Below are 25,848 nucleotides of genomic sequence, written 5' to 3'. Positions count from 1 at the left end.
GATGAAGCCACTGACTGTTTTGGGCTGTGAAAGCCAAAACAACAAGCAAAGTTAAAGACACAAAAAAGGTTGCACATTTCATAACTATATGTGTCTTTCTGACCTACAATTATTGCAAAAACTCTACATGCACAGTTTCATCAACAAATTTCCAGGACTTTCCATGACACTGAGGCAAATGTTCAAAGCCATTCTCTGATACGATCAAAACATATATTATTTATTTATATTAATTTAGAACAGGATTAGAATTTAATATTTAAATATAACTTAAGGACTGTTCATTATTTATGAGAGGGGAGGAGAAAGCTGTTTAGAGATGACAACTTAGCAGCAGAGTGAGCAAACAGCATGGCATGTGTTGGCCTCAGAGCTTCTTGGGATTGAATGTCACAACACAGACGCCCTGACACCCTCAGCCTCAGAATCCTGCTGACACTGTATCACTATCAGTTCCTCCTTCTTTTTCTGGCTCCACACATGATGACAGGCGGATGTAGCTGGGGTGTGTTGCTGAGGGATCAGATCTCAGGATACAGCAATCAAAATTACTGCTGATACTGTACTGTACTGTACTATCAGACAACAATAATTTGGTCTGAACATATAAATGACTACACTTTCTTGTTAAATAACATAAAGTTATGTTGGACAAAAAAAGCCTATATATATTGCTGCAAAATATATTCATTTGTAATATGTAACTCACTTTTGCTCTGACTTTGAAATTTGGTAAATAAATCGAAAAGATACAGCAGTTTGGATTGCTGTTGGTAATCAGTTTTACTTTCATTTGAGGAATACTTCAACAAAAAAATGACCATTTGACTTTCAATTAGTTATGCAATGTTAACTTGAACTAGACTATACTGCAGGATTTGTGTGAGAATTTGTAAATGGACGCTCTATTATAGTTTTGCTGTTGTTAACCACAATCCCTATCATTGAATAAATTGATATAATTTCCACTTTCCATAAAGGCATGCCAGAAAAGTGTGAATTCAAGGTATCACAGCATGATTCACTGGTATACAAACAGTCATTTTGTGGGTGAAGTATCTCTTTAACCCTTAGAGACTGTTTGGTGCATTTGACATTCTTCATTTTCATTCCTCATTTTTTGATCATTTTGGCTGTGTTCATGCATAATGCATACATTTTGGCAAGACTGTGTATTTTTGTTTATTCTTGGAATTTCCAGCTCAGCTCCTGCAATGAGCCTAAAATACACTGTGGAAACTAAATTGCTAAAATTAGACTGTTAAGGTCAAAAACTGCATTCAAACTGCAATTTTTGATCCTATAGGCATCAAAACATAAAAACACAACTTGTATTATTTTTGGGTGTCATTCTGGGCTTTTGACTTGGAATTTCTCATTGTTACTATTTTCCACTTGATGATGTCATTTTTACCATATTTGGCATATGGAGAAAATAATTAATGACAATATTTAATGAAAGTAGAAAATCATATTAATGTATAACATTTTTTAAGAGTTTGATTTTGAAAAGCACATTTTGTGTGCAGATTGATACCAGTGTGTGTAATATTACAACAGGCCCATCAATGTCTTTAAAAAAAGAAGGTGAGAGAGGTAAATACCTGAAGTAAAGTGGTGTTTTAGTGACAGCCCTCCTGCCAAGTCAGCTGATGAACTCTTCTCTCTGGCTGCAGAAGAGGAAACGCTCCAGGTTCAGTTAACAGTTTTTACACACATGATATATACGCTTACATTTTCAACCCATCCAAACACAATCAGATCCTCCATCATTTTGTCAGTTTCAAGATTTCAAGCAAATTCAACCAATACAACTTTACTTGCGAGAATTTACAAATGTTACAAAGCCCCATATAACTGTGCCAAAAGATGGCCGCTGTTTCTGTCAGAATGCTACAGGAGAAACACTTAGAATCTCCAACTTAAAGCACTAGTTGTTGTTGTTTTTTTTTTTTTATTCACTTCTTCAATGGACCCTTTGCAGATTTCAACCAGCTTTGTATCTTAATATGTGCAATATGTTTCAATAAATGGTGTTAAACATCCGTCTTGCCAGCACTCAGATCTCCCTGCTCATTTTCTGGCCACTTTTTGCCAGCTCTTGGGCTGCTGCCTGAATTACAGATTGTAATTTCTCATTTTTTGTCTTTGCCACCACCCCAGATACAAAGATTGTAACAGTGGGTACATACACAGACTCGCACTTCCCCCCTCTCTCTCTCTTTCTCAAACTAAGATCAAACAGTAAAAGTAGGCAGCACTGATCAAATACACAGACTGTAATAGATATAAACCCAGATTCTGTAACTGTATTGCTATTCTTCTCCTCAGATGTTTTCACACGCATTTTAGTGCCCTGTTCAGCAGTAACACAAGAGTTTGTGGGTGCCATACTGTTTCCTGAATTTTGAAAACATGCATTTAGATCAAACATTAAAACTGAGCACTACAGATCAGATATAAACTGAGATTCTATCACTGTGTCCTGTTTCACTGTAATAAGCAATCGCTTGTTAACTGTTGACCCCCACATTGTTTTTGGGAGCAATTATTGGGTAAGTGTAGTGCAATGCAGAATATATTCTGGTAGTTGTAGGTTTTCTTCCACCTGAGAAAAAGCAAATGCCACAGTCCTTTTTCTCTGTTTTCGCTTCTCAATTTCAAACATATTTGTGTCCTTGTACTGCAGTGATTGTCCAGTTCAGACCATCTTTCCAAAGGTGAAATACTTATTGAACTTTCTCTGTTAGAGTTAGGTTTAGTTATATTTAGAGTGTTATAGCAAAGGATCTGAATAGTTATGTGAATGAGAGATTCATTTAGGAGCTTTACTGAACTTTCAAACATGCCTTTGCACTTTCCATTACCTGTTTAGAAACTCGATGAGTAAAGTTCGTAGGAAAGGTCACTCATCTTCAAAAAATTAAAGATTCTTCCAACCATTCCAGGTGTCATTGTTTTCTGCAAAATTACTCCAATCGGAATCTAAGTTATTTGACATAAAGGTCTTGCAAGTGTTTTCCGGCTGACTCTGGATCTCTCTGCTGCAACATGTTTAAAGCATGTCAGGCCTCTGGCTGCAACATGCACAGCTCACTGTCAGTCAGCACAGCATGCTGATGACAGGAGAGATTATCGCCTGTGATATTCAGCATTTTTACAACTCTTTCTTGATGAATGCAGTAAAAAAACAAGTCTGAAGGTGCAGTATAGAATATTACACTCAGCCAACCACGGGAAGGGCAGAGTGCTGTACATGCCAAGAGAGTGTCATCGTAGGAAGAGCAATGGCTTTTTAATAGGGTCATGATGAAATGTCCACTTTTGCAGCATTTCATAAAAATGTGTTTAAAGGCGTTCAAACTTTTGTGATGGAGTTTAAAAATGTTTTGATCATAAAGTTTTGTTTTACTGCAAATGTACATCGGTTCCAAATATCTGTAATCAGGCTCTTTGTTTACTAATAATCAGTATAAGCCCTGACATCTGTCAGTCGATGCTGATACAGGACAGGGCCTCTTGCCTCGCTCTGTTGGTCGCTGTGTGGCTGTCCTCAGTCATACATAAACTAACATCTGCTTTATAGAGGGGGGTGGGGTGGGGGTCATTGTCTGTGGCTTCATCTCTCTTCTACTCTGGAATGACAGGGTTCTGTGAGATCCCACTCTGAGGTCCTGATGTCATTTCCTGTTTTTTAAAAGCTGCTCAATGCCTTAAAAGGGCATTTGAGCTTCTGTATGTGCAAACTCCCAGCTCTGATTCAGCTGGGAGCACAGTATCCTGTCTGCAGTCAATGTAAAGACACTGTGTTTGGCTTAAGGAAAGATAAGAGGGGGGATATCTTAAACTTATTCAAGTCCCTAAATTACAGTGTTTAATTAAAAGTTATTATTTAAAAAATATTATTTATTAGGACTAAACAGTCGAAGCAACTGAACCCTCCCATTCTTCCAGAGTGCTTAGTATTCTTCCAAAGACTGAGAGAAATTCTGGAGACTGCAGAAAAACTACTGCGACTGCATCCCACTCCGCCCTCCCTGAAAGAGGAAGTGCAGAGTCGCAACAGTAATTACTGAAAAATGAGGAAGAGTGCACCAAAGTCCACAGCAGCCAATCACTATCAGTTTGGCAGGAAATCACCAAGAAAACATCTTATCAATGTATTTAGCATTTTGTTACACAACATAAGTCTTTTTATGAGCATGTACACTGTGAAAATAACAATTTATATTCTGCTCTGGCATAAATAAGGATAAAAAGTGCTTAAGTGCCATTAGGTTGTCCAGCAAATCATGTGTCTGTTTCTACATGTGTCTCAGATGAGATGCGTCATCTCATCTCACTTTTCTCATCTCACTTAATAATTTTATCCCATTAGACCTTTCTGTGAACTTCTGTCATAATTAGTGCATGTATTCTTCAGTTATGGTCAAAACATGTTTTGTGGGGCACCTAGTGGCTCAGTGGATAGAGGCGCCCCATGTGCAGAGGCTGTGTCCTCGCGGCAGTGGCCGCGGGTTCGAGTCCGGCCTCGGCCCTTTGCTGCATGTCTTCCCCTCTCTCTCTACCCCTTTCACACTCACACAGTCCTATCAATTAAAGGCGTATAAAAGCCCAAAAAAAATCTTTAAAAAGAAAAGGTCAACTTGACCTTTGACCACCAAATTCTGTGTGAAATGTTGTCATAATTAGCTGAATTATGGTCAAAAAGATGAGGCCGACCTTGACCTTTGACTCCTTATCCTATAGTTTGAGAAATTACCTCAAGGTATTCTTGAGTTGTGGCATTCATGAGACTAAGACTGACACAAGGTCACAGTGACATTTGACCTCTGGCCGCCAAAAAGTGGACATTTGTGAAAAATTTGTAGAAATTTCCCCAAGGCATTGCAGAGAGATCACATTCACTAGAATGTGATGGATGGACAGACGGAAGGACGGAAGGACGGAAGGACGGATGGACGGATGGATGGAAAAACGGAAAACATAATGCCTCCAGACACAGTTTTCACAGGCCCAGAGGGATAATAAATACAACTGTCTAGTCTAGTCTAACGACTCTGGCTGATCTATATAAAGAATTGTTAAATGAACAAGATTTGTTAAGTTTGTCCACTCAAAATGTTCAAATTATCTACACAAAATATTATCATTGTAGTATTAGTTGAAGGATTTTTTAAGTTGGATAAACCTTTGATATATGTTTTTGGACATTTAAGCTTCTTGAACTGTGCTGGCACAACCAGCTGCTTCTAAAATGGGGTGAACATAAAAAAGAACTTCTCTTTTTTTTGCCTGATTTGGAGTTTGCATTTTACCAGGACATTTTTAGGTGACTATGACTTTGACACATAACTGAATATTAGTCACTTGTGGCCGACCAATGCTGGACTTATGAGGCTGATATCTAAGAGTTTTGAAAATCTGGCAACAACACCTCAGCCATTGATGCTTTGGACTGTATAAGTGAGGGCATAATGGGGTCACAACCTGAAGGTCTACACTCCAACTCACAGTTACACCTTAAAACTATACTTAACACTCAACACTCGCATCCATGTACACACATTACTGAATGAACACAAACACAGGAGGATGTAGCTTATGATGATGAGCAATGGGCACATCTCATGTATGTGTCCCACTGGCCTGGTATTGTCCATGCTGGTTCACAAGAATACATAAAGTCTGCACAGTAGTAAATGCTCCCATGAAAGTTTATTCAATTACCTCCACACGTGTAACGTTTCAGGCAGTAGCCCTTCCTCAGACTGAGGAATAAACTTTCATGGGAGCATTTACTACTGTGCAGACTTTATGTATTCTTTGATATCTGTTTTTGCTTTGTAGAGCAGCAAGTTTTTAATCACTTTTGGATGTCTGCGCTGCTTGAACTTCTCTCCATGCTGGTTCACAGACAGAGCTCACTGACACACTACAGGATCAGTCCTATCCTTTCCAACTTGGGTTTTTTTTTCTGAAGCAGTTTAAATCACCTCGATTGGATTAACTGTTGCTTTGTGTCCAATGTGAGTCAAACTGTGCTCAGTAACAAAATGGATATTAAGCATCAAATTTACCAACAACTTTAGTGCTTAGAGACTTTCTTTAGCCGTCTTCACTTCCTGTCAGTCCAGTCCAGTGACAGCAGTCAACCGTCATCCTTCCTGCCTGCTCTGTCAGCAGTCAGATACCATACATGTCAGTCTCTATCTCACGTCTGTCAGTCCAGACTCTGTGTCAGAGCTTTGCTGGAACTATCTGCAAACAACCAGAGGAATACTACTAATAACTTCTTATCTTTATATGCCAGAACAACTTATGTTACAACTGCTCTCCAGGGCATTGATATGTAAAGCATGTGATACTGAAGGTCCTCTGCACACAGCCTCTACTGTAAACATTCACATTTCATTCACCAATGCCTACAGTGTATGGTACATGTACAGAACATGCATGTGTTTTTCAAACAAAATAAGCCATCGGTTGGCATTCTCTTCAGCTTCGGCAAAATATGAGAAAATACTCATCAGATTGATTTTTATTAGGAAATAATCAATACTTGAGGGCCCAGCCTAATTTCCATTCTCCATTCTTTGTTCTGTAAAGGACCATTTCTGACGTCTGTCACTCTCCCAACCCACAAAACAGATATGCTTCTATCTGGATCAAATATATCAGCATGTGAGACATCACTGTGGGAACATGCACATTTAAAGCGAAAGTGGCAGATATTGTAATGATTTCTAATGCAAAGTACTGTTCAAAAAAAGAAAAAAGAATTTTCTGAGGGGTGCATCAGTAATGATACATAATCTGAAGTCTGTACCTAATAAACATTTAGAGTCATCAAAGTTTTACTGGACTCAGTAGAAGCAGCATTTCCTTAATACGACTGGTCTCAAATTTGTCAGGTTAATTAATCTTGCACTACATTTGATGGCAAAAGCTTGTTATTCTTTACAATGTTTACTGAGGTTTGAAAATTAGGAAAATTGCCCAAAATATGGGTTGATATAACCAGCTGATTCATAAATCTCTTGAAATAACATTACAGTGCACGTGCATTATTTGGCAGAGGAGTACCTTATTACCTGCTGAGAAATGCATCCCCTCTTCTTCCTACAACTACAGAAACTTACACTAATGAGCCAAAACAGCCCAAATATGTGATGGTTTAACTATTTGACTCCCGGGTCTCCAGAGACAAAGTAAGCGAGATCCCTAACTTGTGAACATACTGTCAGTGCTGAGTTGCTCCCCCAGCTCCATCAGGAGGCATCACTTGCAGTAAACTTTTCCACCTGCTGAGCTCCGCCCCCCTTCAGCGCTGCTTCTCACAGTGTGTGTGTGTGTGTGTGTGTGTGTGTGTGTGTGTGTGTGTGTAAGTCTGCTGTAGTGAGGTTCAAACCTGGATGGTGTACAAGTACTTCATGGGCCTGACCCTCTGTACTTTTGTGTGTCAGAGACAGTCGATCACCAGCACAGGCAAACTAGTTTTCACATTCACACACCATTTTTCACCGACATATGGAACAAAATGCTTGCGCAGTATGCTATGCTGCTGTAAAGAGAGAGCTGGCAGGCTGAGGTAAAAAATGAATCTGGATTTGATCAGCTTTATTTAAGCAAACACAGATCCATAACAATTAACCTCGACTGCCGCTATTGATCAATAGGATAGGCCCAGGTCTTAGCCTAAAGGTTTAAGCCTCATGTCACAACATCTCCAGTCTGAGTTCAGCAGGGCTCCTTTGTTGCATGTCATCCTCCTCTCACATCTTGTCCTGTCACCTTCACGCTGACTCCTGTGTCTTTCAGAGGCAAAAATACCCAAAACACACAGAAAAGTGAAATCACTGCCTCTGTGTTATATGCCTCCCGCAACCTGTTAATTTGCAATTTTTATCCATGTCTGTCCAGACTCATAAAATATATGTAGTCAAGACTTTGAAGGAATTTAATAAAAGCTATTCTCTATTTTCTGGCAAAGCATGGATGCCTCAAACACATTTTCCCCCGGCAGCAGAGAAGATCTCTACAATCAGCACAGTTTCTAAATTAACATATTTACCAATTCAGTATCTGATCGAATGTCTCCCCTTCTGTTCCTGAGCTGTGACACCCAGTGATAGAGAGAGAAGTCTTTTTGTTGAACATTATGATGTTACATTCGAGTTCAACTTTTGGATATAAAATGTCATCCCTTCATAATTGTATTCTCTTTTATTCTCATATATGTAATATCTTGTCATAATTATCATATGAAGTCTTAAGTCATGGCCAAAAAAATGTTTTGTGAGGTTGCACATTGTGAGTCCAGCACATTTGACTTGCAGGGCTCCCACACCTTCATTTATTTCTGGCACCACAAACCACCACTGCCACCACAAATAGATTTTCTAACACTATCAGAACATTTATTGTGCAGTATTCATTGCACCACACTCTGAGCATACTGTTGTCACAGACAGCGCAACTTAACTATTCATTGTGCTGGCTCTAAACTGGGTCTAACTTGCCTCTGCAGCAGCTGCTTCTCTAAATCACTTGATTTGATCACCTGAATGGACTGACAGATCAATTAGTTTAAAAATGGAAGACCAGATGCCCAGCAGGTCAGTGGGTAGAGCGGGCACCCCATCTACAGATGGCTGCAGTGGCCGTGGGTTCAACTCCAGCCTCAACTCTCTACTGCAGGTCTCCCCCTTTCACGCTAAGTCTGTCTTATGAATTAAAGCCTATAGAGAGTAGAGTAGAGCTCCACCTGCACTGCACTGATAGACTCCCAAAAACCTCTGAATTTATAGAGAAGACACAGAATGATGCAAAGGGACACACAGGCATTAAGAAAGCACAAGCAGAGTATGGATACAGTCAGTAAGTTTTCATGATGTTAGAAAAGGTCAAATTATTGTAACTTATTGCAACTAAAACTGACTTTTAAAAAACTTTGTTCTAAGAAGAATTTCTTGAAGTCAGACTAATACACCTACATATTGTGGTTGAGGGTCAATTTACTCTTTTATTTATTCCTCAACTGGACCTGAACTGACCTAGGTGGTCTGCACATGCTCCATAGTCCCTGCCCAGGGTTTTGACCTGGAAGTCAAACAGTATAAATTCATAGACGAAAGTGGGAAAAAAAAGGCAAAAGATAGAGTACATACGAAATTTACAGTGCTGAGAAGTTATCCATGTTTTCACTGTTCAACATGCAACCCATTGCCACTTGCTAACTTGTTTGGTATGTGACGTAATTGGTCAAGTGAAATAAGATCCAATGATCCCTGAAAGGGGACATATCTCCACCTGGCGTGGAGGAGTGGGGCATACTTCTGTCAATAAATAGATTTCACCAAATGCTTGAATACTGGGAAAAGGATGGTAGTCCAATCAAATGGTATGATGGAGCTATAACCGTAGCTCGACAAAAAACAAAGTATATCTCAAACTGGTCCTCAGTGAAGTAGGTAGTGAATCACCAGGAGTGAAAGAAGTACTTGGTTTAAAAATTTATACCCAACTAGCACTGTAGTTTTCGTGAAAATCTTTCATTCAAAAGTTTTCCTGAAGAAAAAAAGTTGCTCTCTAACATGTAAAAATAACTTTTGTCACACTGTGTGCTGACACCTGTCTTCTCCTCTCACTGAGCATATTGGAGCTTGACAGTCGCGCAGTGCAGCAGAAGTACAAGAAGCTGTGGTGAAGACGGGTTGACCACGAGTTCACAGTGCTGCAAAGTTCATACAGCGCTCTGCAACCAAAGAGCTCAATGTGTCTGTTCTCAGGCACACTCTAACATCCTGTGTGATGACGGCCTTCAGCAGCAGCGGCCCTGCTGTCTGCACCGCTGCAGCACACTGTGAGTCACAGTCAATGCACAGCCTGCACCATCAACAACAGCAGGCTTTGTATTAGGCTTCTTCTCTGCTTTAAATGCTGTCAGATTTAGTAAAACAGTTTTGGGTCTCATTTCACTTTCCAAGTTGTGCATTGGTGTCACAGGCCACTGCAGCAGTAGAAAGTCATGAGATATGTTGCTGCTGCGGGCCCTGATAACTGAACTGATTGTTTCATGAAGGGAGCTGTTACAACACATCTTTTTAAAAAATAATAATTGGTCAGTGTAGTATTATTCACTGCCAGAGGAAGTCTTTTCACAAATGTGTCAAAGATGAGCAGACACAAGGCAGAGCAAGCTCCATGTGATGAGCAGAGGACAACAGGAGATGACTGACAGTGGTCCTCATTACAGTGCACGCTATCTGACACATCTAAATCAAACTGGAGCATCTGCTGATGCTGATATTAGCTGCAGCTGTGTTTACTTGCTGCCACAGCGTCAAAACCACCGGATGGGCTCACCACAGTGGCCAGGTAAAGAAAAATGCACAAGGATTTTCATTCTCATCAGTCTAATGGATCCCCAAGTGTGAAATGTTCACAGCCAGGGAGCTGGCCTGGGTCAGTTACATTTATCATTTTAAATTCCTCATGGCCTTTATCTTGCCAAAAGAGGGACACACTAAAATAAACAAGAATTACCACCTTGCAGTTGTATGCATGTATCAAAATATAGTTACAGATTACATCCATATCAGTGAATACATGAATGATTCACACACATCTTCCCCCGGCAGCACAGAAGATCTCTACAATCAACACAGTTTACAGATTAGAGTAACTTATTCAGAATCTGACCAAATGTTTCCCCTTCTGTTCGTGAGATATGATGTTGAGCAATGGCCAGAAAAGTGTTTTTGCAGAACATTAAGATGCCACAGTAAAGTTGACTTTTGAAAATTTTTTTCATCTTTTGAAAATGTCAAAACTTCATCAACGAATTCTAATGAATTCATTGTTGAGTCCAAGAGGATATTTGTGGCAAATATGAAGAAATTTCCCCCAATCCCTCTTGAGATATTGCGCTCATGAGAATGAGACATATGAGGTTGCAGTGACCTTTGACCTTTGAGTAGTAAAATCTAATCAGTTCATTGTTGAGTCAAGGTGACCGTGAGTGCCAAATCTGAAGAAATTCTTACTCCTGGGGGCACTATAAATAACAATTCAATTTTGGAGAGGCCACAGCCCTGACACTGTAAGTCAGTCTGCATTGACATGTGGGGGGCTGTCTAATCATGTGTCCCTTTTTCATCATCCTGTGCCCCCTCTCTAAATTTGTATGTTTTTGAGGGTCTGTGAATGCACGCAAAACTCATTATGAGTTCTTTTTATCCCACAGCAGCAGTTTGAGTCGCGGCATAGATAACTGATCAGTTGAGCTGGTCAAGGAGAATAATGGATGAGAGGAGAGGCAGAGAGCAGAGTGAGTGAATGCAAAGTTTGAGTTTAAGTTTTAAGGCGCCTGGCATTCTGCTCCTCTGTTGGTGACAATTGTATGAAAGTGTGGTGCAATGAATAATGGCACGGTATATTTTGATAAAGCTAGAAAATCTATTTGTGGCAGCAGATGTTTAAATTTCAGATGATTTTTCCTGAATGCACATATCAGAAACTGTCAAAGGTTTTGATCGTTTGCAGCTTTCAAGTTTTACTGATCCATACTGGCTTGAGCACTGGAATCACCACTTGCAGCAGTATTTTTAAATAACTGAATGAATCATAACAATGACTGGGATCTCAGTGTGATGTTGGCTTACAGGTGCATGTTATGAACTATTGGTATGGGCAATATGAATAGTCACAGCCATGTGTAACAGTCTCACATAATGACAGCTGCTGTGGTGCTGTTGGAGATCCTCGCAGATGCAACACAATCAGTGACAGTGCATTTTTCTTCTTTGCTGTTCCTCCTCCTGTTATTGACAGATCTAATGAGTAATGGAGCACGCACAAGTATTAATATGCAAACACTGCTTAAGTTTGTGTCTCCATCTTCCTGTGGGAGTGGGACTGAGGCACATGAGGCCTGATCCACAATGACTGAGATTTATAAAACAGATTTAATCTGACAGAAAGAATGCATACGCATATTTCTGTCTTTGTGCGTACACACAGTTTTAGCCGTGAATCTGCACACAGGTTGTGTATAGTCTGGTCCAGGTCTTTCCTTATCTTTTAGATTCGGTCTGGGACATATTTAGCAGAGCAACATGAGCAGCAGACTGCAGAGTTGCTCTGCTGCCTCCAGCCCTGCACAGGAATTCAAGCGTGCATTCCTCTGGAATACCAGCATCAGAGCACAGACACAGAGAGACAGAGGGAGAGAAGAAAGAAGAGAGGCTTTATTCAGCCTTATGTCACTGGCAGCCTGCACAAGAACTAAATGCAGCCAATCCCAGTGGAATACAGGAATGTGAGGAGGGAGAAACTCTGTGGCAAAGGGAAGATAACATCTCATCTACTATTTGAGACTGTTACCAACAGAGAGGAAGTCAGCTAAACAAGGTTGTTTGAACTGTTGACTAAAAATGCCATTTCCTGTTTACATGTATTTTAACATTGAAACCGAAACACTGACATGACCTGGATGATTGTTATTAGTAGCATTTCTTAGTCTTTAGAAAAAACTACCATTATTGTAGAAACTTGAAAGCATTAACTATTCACTCATTCTCACAGCACTCATACTGAGTTTGCTGAATGGAGACCTGATACTCTTTGTGTGATATTGTTGTATTTTTCCATCTTTAACTAGAATTACCACCTCCACATTGTACGCATCTGCCAACCAGTCAAGTTATAGTTTCCATACATGTCTTTCAAGACTTAAATCTTGGAGAGAAGAATTTTTTTAAAAGGGTATTGAGCAGGCTTGGGTGATATCACGGTATTTCAGCATACCAGGGTATGGTCATAAATACAGGTGCTCCTTTTTCTATTAAACTCATTGTATGTGGTGCACAGCTTGCCAACCACAGTGCCACACACTTATATCGTCATATTTGGTATATCCTCATTAAATTTCAGGAAGGTATGAAGGTATGAAATATTATATATCGTACAAGCCTAGTAATAGTGGGTTGCAAAATGAAAGTTATCCCTATATTAATACATAATAAAATAGTAACAATAATGTAATAATGATAATTTCCAGGGAAAAACAAGTTGTCTTCAGCTAGATACTATTTTCTCAGAAGAGTGATAGAAAGCTTCATCACAACAACAAACACCTGATGCTCAATATCAGCAAAATCACTGAGCTGATGGTGGACAACCAGAAATACAGGAGGCCTCTGTCCTGGTGGTCATCCACGGACAGGAAGTGAAGAGGGTGGATTAATAGAACCACCCAAAGTCAAATTCCTTGTATGCGTTCACATGATTGGCCAAAAGAGCTAATTCCAACACAAAGCTGTAGCCATGGTAGTAGACAATTCTTCAAATATGGATGTTAATGCAGAGAGGCTACAAATTCAAAAATATGAATACCTCACACACTTCCCTACAATACTGGGCTTCAAGCGGAAACATTCTCTTAAATTCCTCTTATATTTTCTCTTAATTGTTTTTTTAATCAATTTAATAAATCAAAAGAATTAAAATTATTAAAAGGGACAGCAGTAAGTCTGCATATTTGAGTTGCTGGAAACATTACTTCATCGCTTGAATAATGGCTGAAATGATCATCAGTAGTTTCAATAAATTCAATAAATTGTAACGTAACTTATAACGAGAGTTATCAAATAACAGTTGTTTCTTTAGTCCTGAAATGTAATGATCCAATCATTATAATTATTCTAAAACAAGATCTAAAATTGATGACATGACATTCATGCATTCTTTGGTGTTCTTCAAATTCAAAACTTGTCTCCTCATGTAGCATAATGTCTCTGGCCATGGCTGTCACTGATGCAATGGCATAATAAAAAAGCTCTGTCCTATACTGCTTTATAGTCCACTAATTTTGAAGGACAAAATGATGCTGCTTTATTAGAATTTAAACTGGAAGTGGAACTGATGGACCCGTGATTGGACAGGGACTGTCAGTGGACCTGCAAGGTAGCATTGAGGTGTTCTATAGCAAAGCAGACATTATAATGGATGCATATCTCTGGAGAGGAGAGGAGCTCTAAAAGTGGGTATACACCGTACAATTTTAGAAATGTTGTTTAATTCAAACTCATATTGTACGAGTTATTGTCTGTGATGTAAAGCCAAACTCTTCTGATTATTGACAATTGTCAAAAAAGATTAGCTTGAAAGCTCCAAGGCAGGTATAGAGCATGGGTATAGAGTGGTGAAGTAATGAGTCCTAAAACACGGAAGTCCATTAGCCTCTTAGCACTCCCGGTTCCCTCGTCTTAAAGTCTGTGGCTTTTTTAAATGGGTTTTCTGTAAAATGCCCTAAATAAGGTCTGTGGTTAGCACAGGCTTAAGATATTTAGACGTTTTGTTCTGCAATATGTAATACACGTTAACATGATTTTTTAAACTTTTAAGGTTTCACTCATCTTTAAAAAGGCGGTCGCTAATAAGTGGCTAAATGGGACTACAGTGTTTGTCGGGGACATTAGACGTCACGTCACAGCGGACATAAAAACTCATTAAACCCACTTCCCACCCTCGAACTTGTGCATACATCTGTTTCTAATATTTTCATAATATATGTTCATATATATTTTTAACGTGTTGTTACAGTGTTTGTAGTGGTGACGTTTAATACGTGCAACCGTGATGTAGTTTGTGTATAGCCTAAAAATAGCTTTTTGCTTCTGGTAATTTAATTTACGCCTCAAAACACACAAATGTGGTGTTCATCTGTGAAGATTATCACGCTTAACAAAATGTGTAAGTCTCATGAATTTGTGTTCGTCACAGAGCTTATTTTTGGCAATACCCGAAAATCCCATTCAAAAATCCCATAAGGTTTTTGATGAGGGCACCAGTGCGATGCTTACTTCCTGGTTGGCCTATAAAAATATGTCATCCCTTCACCACTCTATTAGCAGCAATGCTAACGAGGTTAAAGCGTACTGCCTTGTTAATCTGTGCAATCCTGTGTTTCAAAACCTCCAAGAAAAAGAGGCACCGGCACATATGGACTCTTACATGGCTTGGAAGATGTGGACAGTATGGCTTGTCTATTTTGCAGAAAGAGCTTCAGCCAAGCTAGCTACTTTTACTGTTCTTTACTTGATAGCTAATGTTAGTTGATATTCCTTGTGCATTTTCCTCCCAGCGGCCTGTTGCCATGGTGTTTTCAGATGCTCTGTTTGTCACTTCATGCAGGCACAATGAGAAAAATACTACACTGATGTTGGGGAATCGACTCATGGCTCTGCTTGAACTGTTCGAGAGCCCCAGTCAGCTGACCAAAATTTCTGACATGTCAAAAATTAATCTTCATCTGACGGCCATTCGGGAGCAGATGATCGAAACTCATTCCCTCCTGTTCAAATGCACGTCAAACGATGCCCGACAGAGCTGAAATTCGGCCTGACTCTAAAATGAGTGCAGCTCAAAAATCAGGTCAAAAACGGGCTGAAATCGTACACTGTATACTTTGCTTACATGTCAATGGATGTCCACATCACCTGCTGAGACTAGAATCAAATCACATGCAGTGTTTACGTCTGAATTAAAATGAGGACATCCACAGTGATGCAGTGGTGCATGTGGGTTTGTGTCACTGCCTAGTAATATCAGCTCTCAATGCAACAGCAATGCTCAAGACTTATTTAAGCAACTATCTATCATCAAGATCTGGCTTTTCTTCTTAGCCATCTCAGACTACATTGATTGGATACCATGGGCAGTGAACAGTAGTTCACCCCAAGAACAGGGGGGGTTTCCTTTATCTGTGACAGCAGTGCCAGGTGAGCTCTAGGCTGCAGAGACACACTTGGCTGAGCAGGGCTGGACATGTTTATATTTATATTACATCCCTATGTTCATGCAGACAAACACTGAGTACTGTTAGTTCCTTTTTCTGGGGTTTTGCCTCTTACTATTTATTGTTTTACTTTTTCTATGATCTGTCCTATCATTGCAATCTTTGTGCTGCAACAACTGAATTTCCCCGTTGAGAATCAGACCCCTGCTGCTCCCTGAATGAGGATTTTGACAGTGATGGGGACATGACTACAGAGGCGTAATGGATTCACTTAAGGTTCTTAAGATTCTGCTGCTTTTCAGAATTCTAAGATCTTGTTAATTCAGAAAATCCAGGCATTTTTTCCCCCAAGTGAATGCACGATGCTCCTGCACATGTCCCGCAATCCCCTGTTAAAACTGGAGATTACAAACTTTGTTTTGACCCATCACTCTGTTGTTGTGAATTCAACCCAGCAGACATTCTTGTATTGGACATAGTTCTATCCTAATTTAAAATTCCACAGTTTCATCAATGCATGCTGGAATGGTAAACTTGTGTTTTCGAGTTGTTTGATCAATTAAAGCACTTTTACACTTTCATTCACCTATTTACACACACAAGTGGCCATAGCTACTATACAAGGTGCCACCTGCTACTCAGTTTTTATACCATCATAAACACACACACACACTGATGGAAAGCCATCAAGAGCAATTAGGGGCTCAGTATGTTGCTCAATGATACTTGGTTGGGGGAGCCGGGGATCAAATCGCTAACCTTCTGATAAGAGGACAGCCCACTTTACCTCTGAGCCACAGCCGCTACATTTTGGCATCTTTAGGAACCCCTTTACTTTAAAATTTCCATGTCCGCGTCAACCCCTCCTAAATTGTGCCAGCAGCCTCACAGCAGGTAGACAATGACAAGCAGCCAAGAAAAAGACAGTGGGGATATTAACTTATATTGACTCATATCAATCACGGGCCCCTGAACTGAATCAAATCCAGTCAGAATCAAAGACTTTGTCATATCAACAATGGTATTACTGTCCAAAGAATCAATATAATATGGCATTGTAATGTAACTTGCGATTTACAGCCCTGGTTGTTAGTTTGTAGAGTTCACAGCAGAGACTTCCAACAGCTGGTTGGGTTCAGGAAACACCATCCCTTTCTCCGGCCCTCTAGAACACACTCTGGACTGTATTTCTCTGGTGCTGACTGACTAAAAGTGGCTGCTCAGCACTTCAAGTTTGAAGATACAAGCTAGATTTATTGTCATTTTTCACGTGGTTTAAGAAGAAATTAAATTTAAGTTGATCCTAAATCCTGCTACATCTTTTTGGTGTCGCAGAAGGAGTTGAGGAGTCTCACAGCCAGGGTAAAGCGGTCACTCTGTAGTCTGGTGGTTCTGCAGTGGATACCTCCAAATGGCAGCAGGATGAACAGACTGTGGCTGGGGCGGCTGCTGTCTTTCAGTAGCCTTTGGGCTCTGTGCAAACACCTCACTGCAGCGAGGTCACTGATGCTCTGTAGATGGGAACCAGTGATTTTCTGGGCAGTTTTAATCACCCGCTGTAGAACCTTACTGTCCTGGCACAAACAATGCCAGTTTGTGATGTTTCCAGTCAGTATGCTTTCTATTGCTCCTCTGTAGAAGTTAAGCAGGATCTTGCTCTGGAAGCCATGTTACTATGAAAGTCTGTAGTGTTTTGTTCCGTACAAATAAGTCCTTGTTGTAACACTGTAGCCCTGCATGTGAGCGGCCACTGTCTCAGTATCAAAGGAAAGCTCATTTGTTACTTAACAACAATTTACGTTTGTTTAAAAAGGGAAATGAAATGCTTGTTTTCTACTGATCTCTCCACCACAACCAGTTTCTGAGTGAATAAATAAAGCAGAATGCTCTTCAGCCTGCTGACAGGTCAGAATAAATCACCAGGATTCACAGCAATATGAATAATCAGGAATAAATGGACATATTCTCACAAATTCAGCAGGTTTTACCTCGAATTTTTCTTGGGAATCATCAGTGCTTCCTTTACTTTATCACTGTAAGTCCAATAATCAGGTCAAACAAGGGAAACAATGACTTCTTCTGAAATGTATCTAACTTCACCAAACAACTTTATTTCTTCATATTATCTCAAAGATCATATGAAACAAGTCGGAGCAGCTTTTATCTGTGCAGAGTCTCAGTGGTCTGACTGAACTCCCCAGGCATCTGATGCAGGATTGGGAATTGGCTCAAGTCTAAAACAAATGATTTCTGGTGCTGGAGGAGTGGCAGCACATGTTGTCTTGACCAAATATGGCTGAGCAAAAACACCACTGTCGGGTCTCTGCAGCATGCTGGAATGAAAAGCAGGTTTCCTTAACTGGTGTGAGAGTGGGCCATGACACAACACACTGACACCTACCCAGCACAGCTCTTACTCCACAGGCGGGACATGTGTGGCTGCTGGTGGATCAGCAGTCCTGTTACTGAAACTAGTCAGCCTCACAGTTCAACTCAATGACATACTCTTTACAGGCCACACTGTCCTTGAAAATTCCTGTAGATTCACTTCAAACCTGATCCAGGCTGTCTGCAATTACAGGAAAAGTTCACTATTAAATTGACATAGCCTGACTGTCAAACAAGACTAAATTATTATCAGACATATTCCAATATGAAAACAATAATTCACCCACTTTTCACCCAAGAACCAGGATTTCCCACACATTCATTTACTTGTGGTTGCCCACCACAACCAAAACATCTGCTTCCACAAACAGATTATCTATTTATGGAGCTGGACTGTTAATTAGGAGCACTGTTGAAATACATATACATCTCAGTTATTGATTGTACCCAACTCTCAGAGTGCAGCACATATGGTGCAGTAGAACACCAGGTGCTCCTCTCATCAGTGGATCTGTTCTGATCAATTATCCATCCCACTAGTCACAAACTGCTGCTGAGGAAAAAAAGAAGCAATGGAGTACTTGGCCTACACTCTGTACACTAAACTGTGTTATCAAAAAACCTCTGAATTTAGAGAGCGGACACAAAATGATACAAAGTGAGAAATGTACACACACACAAAAATTGAAAGTTAACAACTTTGGCATTGCACTTGGAGCATGGCTGTGAATTATATCACACGGCAGTCATAGCAAGATACTGTGATAAGACTGTAAGGGAGGAGCTGCCTCAAAAAACAAAAATTGCATCATCACTGCATCTCGCCGGTTAAGCAGCTGAAATTAGCACATTCATCAGGGTGTTGCATTCCCATCAATGCTGATCAAAGCCAGAGGCAATAAAAACCCGTGTCTCCTACAGAGTCATCTAACCCGGGTGTGAATGCCGATTGTATGCATTCCCACTGCAATACAAAGCCCGATGTTAGCGGGTTTTTTGTGCAGTGGAAATAAGCCTATAGTTAAAGTTTTAAAGGAGCATTTAATGGAGCATTTAATGGAGCCTCTTTTGTGTCTATGTGCACGCATGCACATAACAAATTTCTTCTTGGCAGGATAATCCAAAATTTAATTTGTTTTGGTATAGTTCAACTAAAATCATTGTTTGGGTTTCTATGAGTCCACCAATGGATACAAGACAACTGGATAATTGCACAGGAATCCTCAGAATGTCTTTTGAATGTTTTAGAACCTGTTCGCTATATGTTTCATTCAAACTCAGTCGAAGTCTGTTCACTGATGCTTCCATTTTGTTGGGAGCTCTGCTTTCCCTAAAGTCTTTTGATAAAAAGCTTTTGCTGGGACCAGAGACAGCCTCTAGAGGTAATATAATGAGTAATACATAATTTATGTTGGTTGAAGTATTCTTTTCAATTTCACTCAGTTATTTTGATGATTCTGACTAGGGCTGTGCAATATGCAAAAAAAAAAAAAGACATTGGAAATATTTTGACGGATATTATGATTGAGACATAAGTCGCATTTTCAGTGGGAATGGTCATTTTTTAATTTGATTTTCAATGAAAAAACAAAACAAAATGAAGATGCTAATCCTGGCCAGTACCATAAACTTTATTCATTTTCCAGGCTCTAATTTAATCTTCCCTGTGGAAACACCAGATGTAATTATAACTCCCTTTAAGTGTACTGACCCAGACAGTGTGCTGTCTAGGGCTGGACGAAAATATTCTGCTATTCAAGTATTTGTTAATTGGGTAGGTATATACGTGTTCAGTTTTCAATTGAGACATTAAGATATTCTTTACTTTTTTTTGCCACTGATGTTGCGCCTGTCACACACACATACACACACACACACACACACACACACACACACACACACACACACACACAGTGACAGGAATGATCATTTTACCCAACAGTTATTGAGTGGAGACATTTAGGTGTGAGTGTGAGCAGCACTGGAACACAAACACGTGAACCCGAGTGGAGCTCTGTCCTGCAGCACAGAGCATGGAGCTTCCATGAAAATAAGAACATTTACATTTTGGACACACAACAAAATGTAACAGATTAATTTAAATCAGCTAAATCAGATCACCATTAGGCATATTTTATATTCGCAATTTTAATTTGTGCAATATGAGAGTTAACGGAAACCTGCCTCCTGAGACTGTGAAATACACGTCAAGTTGGAGTAACAGATTGATGTGTTAAAAGGTTTATCAGACCCCAAAACACTGAACAACATGTAAGTAAGTCATCCACCAGGACTGTGTATGTATGTGACCGGCTATTCCCGAACCGTGTCAGTTGAAGTTGTGTCCACCTGCAGCAAAACCTGAGCTACATGACCCTGCGTTGTTTTGCTGGAGCTCTGTAGGATGATAAAGATGACCAAAGATAGGCCAGATCTAAGTTCCTCCTCCTCTTCTCTTTGAATTGGTTCATCCGAGGTGTTCACGTTCCTCCCCTCTTATAGTTTATAGGTGCAAGTTTTTAACTTCTCTGAGCATCTTTATTTGGTGTTTGCTTAAAGATGACTTTATATAAGTTTATTTCAGATCCTGTTTTTGCTGGCCTCCTGTGGAGAGTCTTTATATGTTCTGCAGTGATGCAATGCATGTGGTCACTACACCTACATTTGTAATGCCATTCTTCCCACCCCTCAAACAGACCTGGTCTGTGCAAAGTGTTATCTGACCACATCTGAGAATAAAAGGTGTTTAAAGTTATTCCAAACACCTCCACTTGATGATGGAGACAAAAGCTGGAAGTCACGAAAAGAGGGAGGCTGCGCTGTCATTGAAATATGGAGATAACAGTGCTTTTCAGAGTCTCTCCAGAAAGACAGTCATAGTTGCACAGATCAGAATTGACAGAGTAGATGTGTCAAGAATGAAAGGGGGGCCTCAGAGAGATGTTCAAACCCTAGCCTCTTTCTTTCTCACATCCACCCAGCTGACCAATCATACAAACATAGCAGAAGTTGCAGAAATGTTTGGACACTGGCACCTTCAGTAATAAATACTGTAGCATGATACAGTAGCTCTTCACACTCTGTGGCAGCATTTGGCATATTGTCTGACATTTTCTACATCAAGCAATCAAATTTACAGTAATCAGATGGGTGATTGACATTTTTACTTAAAAAGTGTCATACAATTTTTCCATTACCAAAGTTGTTGACGATGCATTTTTGGCTGTTCAACTACTATCATTTAGCACTATAATACTTTAAATCAAACCAGCAGCTTTTGTTTCTAATTTCCTTTTTAGTTCATTCAGTTTGTCTTTAAAGACAGTTTGATTCAGACTCCCCTCTGTGTTTCTGTCCAACTGACAACTCAGAGACAGTCCACAGTTAACACCTGAATCAAGAATTCCAATAGGTCATTTCCATGGCCTATAGGGAACTTTAAGCAACACTGACAAACATGAGCCACTCGCTCTCAAAGCCAGAAACTGGAGAAGTAAGTCTCAAACTTGTGATGTCATAGGGTGTGCAGGCTGGAGCTGCTCCACAGATAATGGATGGGAGCCTGATTTTATGGACCCACAGAATGGTTGTTTGCTTTTTTATACTCCAATGAACTTTATTCTAGGCTTGAGCGATATCACGGCATTACGGTATACCAGGGTATTTAGAAATCCCAAAGGTATGTTTTTAAATACCATCATAAATACAGGTGCTTCTCTTTCTGTTTAACTCATTGTATAAAGTGCGCAGCATGGACCACCAGAGCTCAGTCTCCAATCTCTATTGTTACAACAGGCAGCTGGGCTTAAAGACACAGTGACACCTAGTGGTGGAGGGAGAAGTTACAGGATTGTAAACAGCTGGCGGCCAGCAGGCAGAGAGAGACTGTGGGGTATAACGACGTGTTTTTTATATCTAACTTGGTGAATTAAGGATTTATTTGAACCAAACCAGAGCTGTTGATTTTTGGAACAGCGGACTTACTAACTAGATAACTAGCAAGAGAAACAAAGATGGTTTGGGTGAGTTTTATTTTGTTTCTGTCAAGTGTGAATGAAGTGTGTCTTGTGTGAGTTAACAAGGCAATAAGGCTTTGTCAGTCTTCTGTGACCAAGAGAAAGTTGAATTCAAAAGGTACACAGTTGTATTTCTCCATTACATAACAAAACAAGGTGTGAGAATATTACTTTTCTTTACATCTTGTGTTTCTATTGTGTATTTATTAGTCTGAAAAGTAAGTAACACACTATGGTGGTGAAGGAATTAGTGCCGCACACTTACACTAACATACCTTATATGCCTGTGGAAAGTATGAAAAATTTAATCTCACCCAAGCCTACTTTATTTTATTGTAGTTTTGTCAGTTGTGAAACAGAAAATGTTCCCATGTACTCAGAACATTCCCCTGGCTGCTCTTAGTTCCATCAAGAACATCATTCACCATGTATTGTCTATGAAGCTGATCCAGACTTTATACTAAATGACATCACAAGCTGAAGTTTTAGCATTAGTTTTTGTATTCAGGAGAAACTTGTTCATGTTCACTAATATTTTTGGTCTTTCCAAAGCAATAGAAATAACATGTTTACATTTTGGAAACGGGCATAGTTCCCATTTGAACTCACTGTAATCAAACTATACTCACTATTTCATACATTAGGTGGAATATTTCAGCTACACATATTGTTTTATGCATGTAGTAACTCATATTATAGCATAACGGCTTTATCATCACAGGGACATAGGTTACAAAAACAATTACCTTAACTATTATGCAAGAATGAGACACCTTGAAGAACCTGAGCCTTGACTTGACACTTGACTCTGACACACCTGGGACCCAATTCACCTCCAAACATTTGAATAAGCTCAGGCTTCTGATAAAGAGTGTTTTCAGACACTTTAATCATCTCCAACTATTACAGTGGTATTACAGTATCTTGGGTCAAAAGACTGTTGCATGACATTTTAAATCTTTGTGTTGGTTTAGGCCTGAATGACCATAGAATGATAGCTTCTGAACATGTGTGAAAATGTCCTTATATTGCATGGAGGCGGTCACATCATGTGCCAGCATGCAGCACGCCCTGCAACACTCTGTACAATCTGCTATTAGGCCTCAGAATCCTCCCATACCAGACCTACTGTGGGTCTTGGCCTGTTTTCAAATTCTAACCTGCCTTATAGCTTCCTCCTGACACAAGTTTATAGCTCAGAGTAAACATCTCCATGCAAATTCCTCCACAGTGTCGCACACCACATCACAGTGGTGTAAGAATTTACACCCGGAGGCTACTTTTTCTTTCTTGCTTGTGTGCTAACTAAATAACACGCCCAGACCTCAGATTTACTGGATCCAAGCTAAAAGAAGTGATGAAAGGTCACAGGTCAGCCGCTCTGAGCTGGCACACAATGCGAGCTGAGGGTCTGCTGTGGGTCAGCAGAGGTGGGCTCAACAATCAGCTCTTTAAAATACGGAACTGAACACAAGATTTCTCAACACACAGACACACAGACACAGACAGACACACACACACACACACACGCACACACCGTCAGCTCTGAAAATGCCTCCCGCCCTGATCCACTGAAACCTCGACACAATACACGTTTCATTCAGTTATGTGTATGTGAAGGACAGGCATATTTCTTCGTCTACCTGTGTGTGTGCGTGTGTGTGGCGGCTGTTATTAAACAGCACGTATAGTTTCCTCTGTGTGTGTGCGTGGGTATTTGTGTGTGTGTGTCTTAACATTAACTAACCGGTGGTTCGTCTCGTACTCGGCGTTTCGGGCTCCGTCTATAACAGGCCCGTGTCTGCGTACTTTTAAGAAGTTTTCTTGTTTCCACATCGAGTGTGTGGTGACGTCAAAGACTTGCTGCCAGAATGGTGGAAAGTTTTCAAAGTTAGAAACATTGAGTCTGACCTGAGCGCGTGAATCCACTCTCGCCGGCGGCCCCTCGGACTTTATAGACCCAAAAATGTGAAAGATTTTTCAATTATTCCCGACAGCAGGCAGTTTTAAGCAAGGGGAAAAGCCAGATAGCGACTTTTTCTTAGTTCCCCTCCCTATCCGCTCTGAGCAGGGCTGCTGCTCAAACTCCACCCAGGATGAACGCGTCGCCTGCAGCGGGGCGGTGTCGCTCTGCCGCGGACACTGCAGTGTACTGCCGCTCTGCACCACCACTCCGCCAGCCAGCAGGGAACCTTCCCACAACAACGGCCAATGTTACCTACAAGTTGTAATGAGTTAAATAAAACATTTTTATCCAATGTTCAAAGAACCTTTTGAGGATGTTTATCATTCCGAATAATGTTCCATTTTTTTTTTTTTTTTTTTTTTTTTTTTGCTTATGGAGAATGTTCCCCTGCCTTTAAGAACATTCTGGGAACTAAAAGAAAACGTGCCGTTTTTAGAACCAAAAATTGCTAACTAGGCAGTCCCTATTGTTACAGTCTATATTTAGTCTAGTTATCTAAGTCTGTTTATTTATTTATATATTATTGAAATAATTTGACATTTAGTCTTTTGAAACTGGAGCAAACTGGCTTGATTTTTTTTTTTAAACATGGCAAGAGGGCAATGATCAACAGAAGGAGAGAAGACCCCAAAATGAGAAAGATATTAGTAAAAAAGTGACCCTGATTTTAATCCATGTCTAGATATTGTTTTGTTTGGTCTCCATAAAGGTAACAGAAAAATATAAGAACATAATATTATTAATCTCATTAATCTTGTTGCAAAATTTCATATGCTCAAACCCTCTCTCATTTTTGAAATTTGAACATGAAACCAAACATTTCATCACGATTCCCCCTCCCAAAACAAAAAGGTTATCAAGACGGTATCTTATCAAAATCAATATTTCAAACAACAAAAGGTGAAGACATAGCCAAAGTTTTTATGGAGCATTTTGGGGAGCAACGGATTACCATGCTGATATATGTTGATATGGCACACTTCACAACGAACGTTGATATTCAAGCATATTTAAATATGCTAGAATTATTGCCTTGCTTATGACTCTGCATTATTTTACCTTTTTTTGTGCCTTAGCTCATATCCAATTCAGTCATTTTATAAGTTTAAAGTAAAGCAGCAGAAGGCCTACAACCCATAAAATGCAGTTTTAAAATTGCCAAAAAGTGGATGGAGCTCCCACCTTGTAGATAAATGTTTATTTATACCACAAAAATGACTGTCATGATTGTTATATTTTAAAATTTATAGCTCACCAAGTCATTTTTGCTGTTGAAATACCTTTAAAGGGGCAATACAACCACTAACATGTTGTATTCCACCTGTCAACAGCTCCTGTCTTGTGACTGAAGTTATTTGTTTCAAAATGACCTTCAATTTCAGCCAAACCCTGTCTGAAAATATTTCACCCTCATGCTGGTTCTGTCTTAATTAATTAACATTTTCTTTGGGTTATATTTTTCAGCTTTTGGAATATTCTCTTAAGGCTGTCCAATCAAAAAGCATTCATGCTTCACTTTAGCCACTATTTTCTTGATTGTAATTTTCAGTATCAGCATCCCCCTCTTTACAACCTTTTCCTCAACGTGGATCCCACAAGGTTTCAGATATTTTCTTTTAAAAAGAATTTAACTTTTCCACCTAGTTTTTCAAACTCAAAAGACAAAAAAAAAAAAA

The 25,848-nt window shown here is 39.8% G+C and overlaps 1 protein-coding gene across 2 annotated transcripts in view; it reads right to left on the bottom strand.

The window, feature by feature from the left end:
• Positions 1 to 24,293, bottom strand: part of tln1 (talin 1) — a 101,097-nt gene extending 76,804 nt beyond the window's left edge. Inside the window, exons 1-2 of one of the 2 annotated variants that reach the window (XM_042509057.1) lie at positions 24,118 to 24,293; positions 1,605 to 1,670 (exon numbers count right to left, since the gene is read on the bottom strand). The gene's annotated coding sequence lies outside the window, so the exon portion shown is untranslated. The remainder of the gene's footprint in view (positions 1 to 1,604; positions 1,671 to 24,117) is intronic. The other variant, XM_042509058.1, reaches the window with a different exon arrangement.
• Positions 24,294 to 25,848: the final 1,555 nt, after the last annotated feature.

This window comes from Plectropomus leopardus, chromosome 20 (assembly GCF_008729295.1).
Source record: "Plectropomus leopardus isolate mb chromosome 20, YSFRI_Pleo_2.0, whole genome shotgun sequence".
NCBI classification, from domain to species: Eukaryota; Metazoa; Chordata; class Actinopteri; order Perciformes; family Serranidae; genus Plectropomus; species Plectropomus leopardus.
The sequence above is the reverse complement of the archived record's forward strand: the minus strand, read 5'-3'. Positions and strand labels throughout refer to the sequence as shown.